A 7500-nucleotide genomic window follows, 5' to 3' on the forward strand; every position below is an offset into this window, starting at 1 on the left:
AGAGATATTGGTGATTTTATGAACTTAATCAGATCTAAATTATTTTATTGTCACTCAATGTACTATGTACTAATCAAATGTGTTAAACGTGTTGTTAAATTTGTAGTGTAGGTGTATTAATTGTGCTAATATTATATGCTAATTATGTTCTGGCCCTCCGACTTTAACTCAGAAAAAAATTATCCCGATGTCACGTCCTGACCATAGAAAGCTGTTATTTTCTATGGTAGAGTAGGTCAGGGCGTGACAGGGGGGTTTTCTAGTTTAGTTTTTTCTATGTTGTTTTCTAGTTATGTATTTCTATGTTGGGTTTTGTTTGGGATGATCTCCAATTAGAGGCAGCTGGTCATCGTTGTCTCTAATTGGAGATCATACTTAAGTAGGTGTTTTTCCCACCTTTGTTTGTGGGAGATTGTTTTTGAGTAGTGTATGTTTCACCTCTACATCACATTTTTTTTTTGTTCTTTAGTTTATGTGTATGTATTGCATAGTTTCACAGTTCAATAAAATATGTGGAACGATAATCACGCTGCACTTTGGTCCGCTCCTCTCTATGACAACCGTGACACCCGAAGCCAAATCTAGTTGACAAACCCTGTTTTATAGTATGTCATGGCCTTTTCTGGCCAACTGCTGTTATGTTTATGATATACTATGGTGTTGTGTCACTAGACTTTGACCAGATATTATTGCATCCAAAGATCAACTGTACCTAGAACATAGATACAGAGACACTTGTTATCAGGAAGCTGCTCTCTCAGCACAACGGAAAATATGACTTGACATGTTCTGGTTGTGAATTCAGGCTACAAGGTAAGAATCTTCCCAGGGATTATTGTAAAGTGTGTAGAGAAATTAAATGTATGGTGTTATTTTAGTATAGTGACTGACAGTAAAACACTCAGATCTAACAGTCCATTTCACCTGGGACAGTTATGTGACAGTTCAATCAAACAAAATGGCGCTAACTGGGCGTAGGCAAGTCAAATTCAAAAACATATTGTTCATATATTCGTATATTGTGGTTATTTTACAATTTGTATATTTTTATGTATAAGTTGTAAATCGTCTTTCAAAATATCGTAAAATTTGTTTTCTAAACTACAATGAGCTCCTCTTTCCTGTGTAATTTGGTATGAAACCACTGAACATACTTTTCTGAACATTGTTATTATGAACTGAATTCAGTAACAGCATAATAATATCATACCTGTTGAACAAAGCAACACACTAGAATGAGAGAAATTATTAAAAGAGAAAGTTAGACATTATTATTATTATTATTATTATTATTATTAGTTCCACTACATGGAGAAAGGGTAAAAAATATTAAATCACCTGACTGTTTGGATGTGTCTTTCTATGTCTGTTAGTAAATGTTTTATTTCTAAGAGATAATGAATAAAAGAGAACAATAGACCTTCAATAATTAGTTGGCCCTGTGTTAACCACAACCAACATCCTGGATCTCTGTTTACAGGGGTCACTGTGTTAACCACAACCAACATGCTGGATCTCTGTTTAGTTGTCACTGTGTTAACCACAACCAACATGTTGGATCTCTGTTTAGTTGTCACTGTGTTAACCACAACCAACATGCTGGATCTCTGTTTAGTTGTCACTGTGTTAATCACAACCAACATGCTGGATCTCTGTTTAGTTGTCACTGTGTTAACCACAACCAACATGCTGGATCTCTGTTTAGTTGTCACTGTGTTAACCACAACCAACATGCTGGATCTCTGTTTAGTTGTCACTGTGTTAACCACAACCAACATGCTGGATCTCTGTTTCTCTGTTTAGGCCTCAGTGCTCTAAAATGAGTCTCTCTGGGGAGAGAGAGGAGGGGGACCCTGTCTCTAAAATGAGTCTCTCTGGGGAACATGACACAAAATCTAAGAGGTGAGATGACAATTTTGTTTAAGAATTATGAATAGTTTATTTCAAAAATGATATTTCCAAAAATGTTCACATTTGTTTTTTAATCAGAAATGGTTGCTAATGGGTACCTTCAATATTACTGTTCTCAGATTATTTATGAATTTCTTTAGATTGTGTATAAAAAATGTTTTATTGCAAAACTCTATATATCCATTGTTTTGCTGGAACACCCTAGATGCATTCAATTGCCCATTTTAAAGCCATGCCCAATTTAGGATAATTTCTTAACAACGTGATGTTGCGCTCCAAAGGGATATCTTGAAATAACATGATGTAGATAATTAAATAATCAAAAGAAAAACTTGTTAATTTTACACTCTTAGAAAAGAAGGTTCCTTATAGAACCAAAAAGGCTTCTATCACTTCCTTAATATATGGAATTACTAAAAGTTATATATATTTTGGGGTTCAGTGAAGAAGAACCTCTAGAGTTCTGATCAACGAATGGTGATTGTTTTGAGGATGTGAACCCAGCAGCCCTCCAGTGGTCAGATCAATTCCTCCTGTTTTTTCCAGCACCCGGACACTGTTTTATGGATTGCTCATATAGAAATATAAAACATTATTTTTACGACTCCAAAGTATTTACATGTGGTGCAGGAACCACTGACTCGCTGCATTATTCTATAGTATTATCAAGATACCTGCTGTTAACTCTTAACTACTTAGGACAGCTCACGAGGTGTTCTAAATATCTGCTGACTAGGTGGGACTAGAGATTTCATGCATAGCTTTAATTTATTCCCCGAAGTGTCAAATGTCTTTATTCTCAGCACTTATATGACCAATTCTCTACTCTGAGACGCTTTGTGGACATGGGCCCAGATCTCAAAATATTGTTATAATAAATGTTTGTTTAACATAATAATAAAAAATGAATATCACTAATGTAACCCACTGTAAAGACTGGGTTTAGTTGATTGTGTGGCACTGCTTATGTCCGCGTTCTGGATCTGTCCCCGTCCCCATACAGAACTGTCCGCGTCCCCGTACGGAGTTCACTACAGTGTTGAGACGCCGAAGTTTATTGTTCAATTAGATTTTTGCTTTTTGGTCAGGGACAGTATGAGTGTAGCCAGATCCTTTTCACTCTCTATCCTTGTTTCATTTTGTGGTTCACCGGATTCGTCATCATCATCGAGACAAACGACAGACGAACGTCCTGCTAGCTAGCCAAGCTAGTCGGTACAGCTAGGTAAGCTAGCTAGCTACTCTACCAGCAGCATCCTAGTTATCCTAGCTAGTCGGTACAGCTAGGTAAGCTAGCTAGCTACTCTACCAGCAGCATCCTAGTTATCCAAGCTAATCGGTACAGCTGGATAAGCTAGCTAGCTAGCTACTCTACCAGCAGCATCCTAGCTAGTTGGTACAGCTAGGTAAGCTAGCTAGCTACTCTACCAGCAGCATCTTAGTTATCCTAGCTAGTCGGTACAGCCACAGTGGGGGAAAAAGTTTTTGATCCCCTGCTGATTTTGTACGTTTGCCCACTGATAAAGAAAGGATCAGTCTATAATTTTAATGGTAGGTTTATTTGAACAGTGAGAGACAGAATAACAACAAAACTTTCCAGAAAAACACATGTCAGAAATGTTATAAAATGATTTGCATTTTAATGAGGGAAATAAGTATTTGACCCCCTCTCAATCAGAAAGATTTCTGGCTCCCAGGTGTCTTTTATACAGGTAACGAGCTGAGATTAGGGGCACACTCTTAAAGGGAGTGCTCCTAACCGCAGCTTGTTACCTGTAAAAAGGACACCTGTCCACAGAAGCAATCAATCAATCAGATTCCAAACTCTCCACCATGGCCAAGACCAAAGAGCTCTCCAAGGATGTCAGGGACAACATTGTAGACCTACACAAGGCTGGAATGGGCTACAAGACCATCGCCAAGCAGCTTGGTGAGAAGGTGACAACATTTTGTGCGATTATTCGCAAATGGAAGAAACACAAAAGAACTGTCAATATCCCTTGGCCTGGGGCTCCATGCAAGATCTCACCTCGTGGGGTTGTAATGATCATGAGAACGGTGAGGAATCAGCCCAGAACTACACGGGAGGATCTTGTCAATGATCTCAAGGCAGCTGGGACCACAGTCACCAAGAAAACAATTGGTAACACACTACGCCGTGAAGGACTGAAATCCTGCAGCGCCCGCAAGGTCCCCCTGCTCAAGAATACATATACATGCCCGTCTGAAGTTTGCCAATGAACATCGGAATGACTCAGAGGACAACTGGTGAAAGTGTTGTGGTCAGATGAGACCAAAATGGAGCTCTTTGGCATCAACTCAATTCACCGTGTTTGGAGGAGGAGGAATGCTGCCTATGACCCCAAGAACACCATCTCCACCGTCAAACATGGAGGTGGAAACATTATGCTTTGGGGGTGTTTTCTGGACAGGACAACTTCACCGCATCATTTGACGGGGCCATGTACTGTCAAATCTTGGGTGAGAACATCCTTCCCTCAGCCAGGGCATTGAAAATGGGTCGTGGATTGGTATTCCAGCATGACAATGACTCAAAACACACAGCCAAGGCAACAAAGGAGTGCCTCAAGGAGAAGCACATTTTAAGGTCCTGGAGTGGCCTAGCCAGTCTCCAGACCTTAATCCCACAGAAAATCTGTGGAGGGAGCTGAAGGTTCGAGTTGCCAAACGTAAGCCTCGAAACCTTAATGACTTGGAGAAGATCTGCAAAAAGGAGTGGGACAAAATCCCTCCTGAGATGTATGCAAACCTGGTGACCAACTACAAGAAACATCTGACCTCTGTGATTGCCAACAAGGGTTTTGCCACCAAGTACTAAGTCATGATTTGCAGAGGGGTCAAATACTTATTTCCCTCATTAAAATGCAAATCATTATATAACATTACAAACGTACAAAATCAGCAGGGGATCAAATACTTTTTTCCCCCCACTGTAGGTAAGCTAGCTAGCTACTCTACCAGCAGCATCCTAGTTATCCTAGCTAGTCGGTACATCTAGGTAAGCTAGCTAGCTACTCTACCAGCAGCATCCTAGTTATCCTAGCTAGTCGGTACAGCTAGGTAAGCTAGCTCGCTACTCTACCAGCAGAATCCTAGTTATCCTATCCTCCCTCTCTCGTTGACGGATGCTGGCTACCTCTGTCCGGTTCTCCTCTCTTCACTAGATGGACGGTAACTTTAGTGTTTAACCCCTCTGTATCCAAGGACCAATCTTTTGAATATTATTTTCGGGGCGCCTAAAGTAGGCTGGACACATTCCATTTTTTTAACATTTTTTTAGCTGCCTCACCAACGTCTGAATGTGCATTAATAACTTTTAATTACTAAAGATTTCCAATAGATGGCAGCATAAGACCACAAAGCATCAGTTATAGGCTACAGGCAGCAATATGATTGACATAAAATAGCATGCAAACACAGACTATATGTCCCATGATTTTCTAAAATGGTCACTCATTACTTTAGTTAGCTATATATCTCGTAATGGGCCTGTATTGCTTTCGGGAGAGCAACAAAATAGTGATTATAGCAGGTATTGAACACCGGGTAAATAATCGCTAGTCAAAACCTCAACCTCAGTATACATGCATTATAAAAAGTCATCTTAATATCTGATATTGCGAGTAAACAACCTCGGAATAGAAAAGACAAGAGTGCGTCTTCCAGCCCACCAATAAATTACATCATTAAACCCTACCGGTTAGTAAATTTACCTCAACATGCCCCTGGAGAAGGCAGAGCGACGACACCAGCTTTTTACCAGGGCTGAGTTGACTACTAGAGAGAGAAGGCAGAGTGACGACACCAGCTTTTTAACAGGGCTGACAGGCTGACTACTAGAGAGAGAAGACAGAGCGACGACACCAGCTTTTTACCAGGGCTGAGTTGACTACTAGAGAGAGAAGACAGAGTGACGACACCAGCTTTTTACCGGGGCTGAGTTGACTACTAGAGAGAGAAGACAGAGTGACGACACCAGCTTTTTACCGGGGCTGAGTTGACTACTAGAGAGAGAAGGCAGAGTGACGACACCAGCTTTTTACCGGGGCTGAGTTGACTACTAGAGAGAGAAGGCAGAGCGACGACACCAGCTTTTTACCGGGGCTGAGTTGACTACTAGAGAGAGAAGGCAGAGTGAAGACACCAGCTTTTTACTGGGGCTGAGTTGACTACTAGAGAGAGAAGGCAGAGCGACGACACCAGCTTTTTACCGGGGCTGAGTTGACTACTAGAGAGAGAAGGCAGAGTGGCTCGATGCTGGTTGATGAATTTGACAATTAATGTACCTGGAAAATACATTTTTCTCAACTAGAGGTGACTGAATTAATGTTCAGACTTATTGATAATCGTTATATTAATGAACTATAATTTCAAAACATGAGCATCAAACAGGTAATAATAAACATGAATCATCATTATATTACTTGACAGTAATCTGTTAAATGCTTTTTCAGTCCTTCCTCTTGCGTTAGCAGTGTGTAAAGGGACAGAAAGAAGCGTGGGGAGTGGTGGTGTATCCAGGGAGAAAACTAAACTAACCTTCTGAAATGTCATTTGTGGTCTTATGCTGCCATCTATTGGAATTATTTAGCAACTGCAGTAGTACTGAGTAATGTGTTATTCCTTACTAAAGTAGTAATTACTCAGAATTGCAAAATATAACATTTTCTAGTTCATTTTACCACTTATAATAAAATAAAAAGTTTATAGCATAACAAACAATTAAACTGACATAAAACAAAAACATTTAGTTAATTATATATATAAAACTATTTATTTAGATGGGTGACATTATCTGCCAAAGTAACAGCCCTGTAGACAAAGAAGAGCTCTCCAGTAGGTACCAAAACATTCAAAGGACCTTTTTCTCAAAAGTGAGGTTCCAAGTTTATTAACATTCAAAGCAGAATTACTTTCCCATTGTTCCTCAACTGCAGTGTCTGATATATCATTTTCTAGCTCTGAGTCTCTACTTTTATCCAATGTAAAAAACACAATTTTGCTACATAAGATCGAAACGGTCGGTCACATTTGAGAGTGAGGCAGATATATAGCATTTTGTAAAAAATTATTATTTGTCTCTCTGAAAGGAAACCATCAAGTGATAGATTTTAAACAAAAACATGTCTGTCATTGAACAACCCCATGCCATGATTAAAAAACACACCTCTATAATAATTTCTTTAAACAATAAAAGCTAATTTACCAACATTTCTGAAAATGGATATGTAGCGGTTCGGAATGAAACTCGTTTCCCCATCTGAGATCAGAGTAGATGAGAGATGTAATGTTTGTCTCTGTTGTGTTGAAGTCCAATCAAGCAGGAGAGACCAGCCTCCCCTGTTCCCAGCTGTGTGTCCATGAAGAGTGAGCAGTCTATGGATCCTCCTATATCCTTTAGAGAGGGAGACTTTTCTACTGAACAAAGGTAAGAAGAACTCATGGGTCATGGTCAGTGAGTTAAACAACACTGTCTCTAGACATTTCTCCTCTCCCATTTTCACATTTCTTTTTGTTGTTTTCATAATCCATAGGCTAATACTTTAGTCCATTTTCATAGTCCTAAAA

At 39.5% G+C, this 7500-nt stretch overlaps 1 long non-coding RNA gene across 1 annotated transcript in view; it reads left to right on the forward strand.

Moving 5' to 3' along the window:
- Positions 1–711: 711 nt before the first annotated feature.
- LOC123741797 (uncharacterized) overlaps positions 712–7500 on the forward strand; it is a 7830-nt gene continuing 1041 nt past the window's right edge. The window contains exons 1-3 of the long non-coding RNA XR_014391479.1: positions 712–813; positions 1804–1902; positions 7244–7500. The exon at positions 7244–7500 is cut by the window's right edge and continues 1041 nt beyond it. This is a non-coding gene — a long non-coding RNA (uncharacterized LOC123741797). The remainder of the gene's footprint in view (positions 814–1803; positions 1903–7243) is intronic.

The sequence above is a fragment of the Salmo salar genome, unplaced genomic scaffold (assembly GCF_965601325.2).
Source record: "Salmo salar unplaced genomic scaffold, fSalSal1 ptg000536l, whole genome shotgun sequence".
Taxonomy (NCBI): Eukaryota; Metazoa; Chordata; class Actinopteri; order Salmoniformes; family Salmonidae; genus Salmo; species Salmo salar.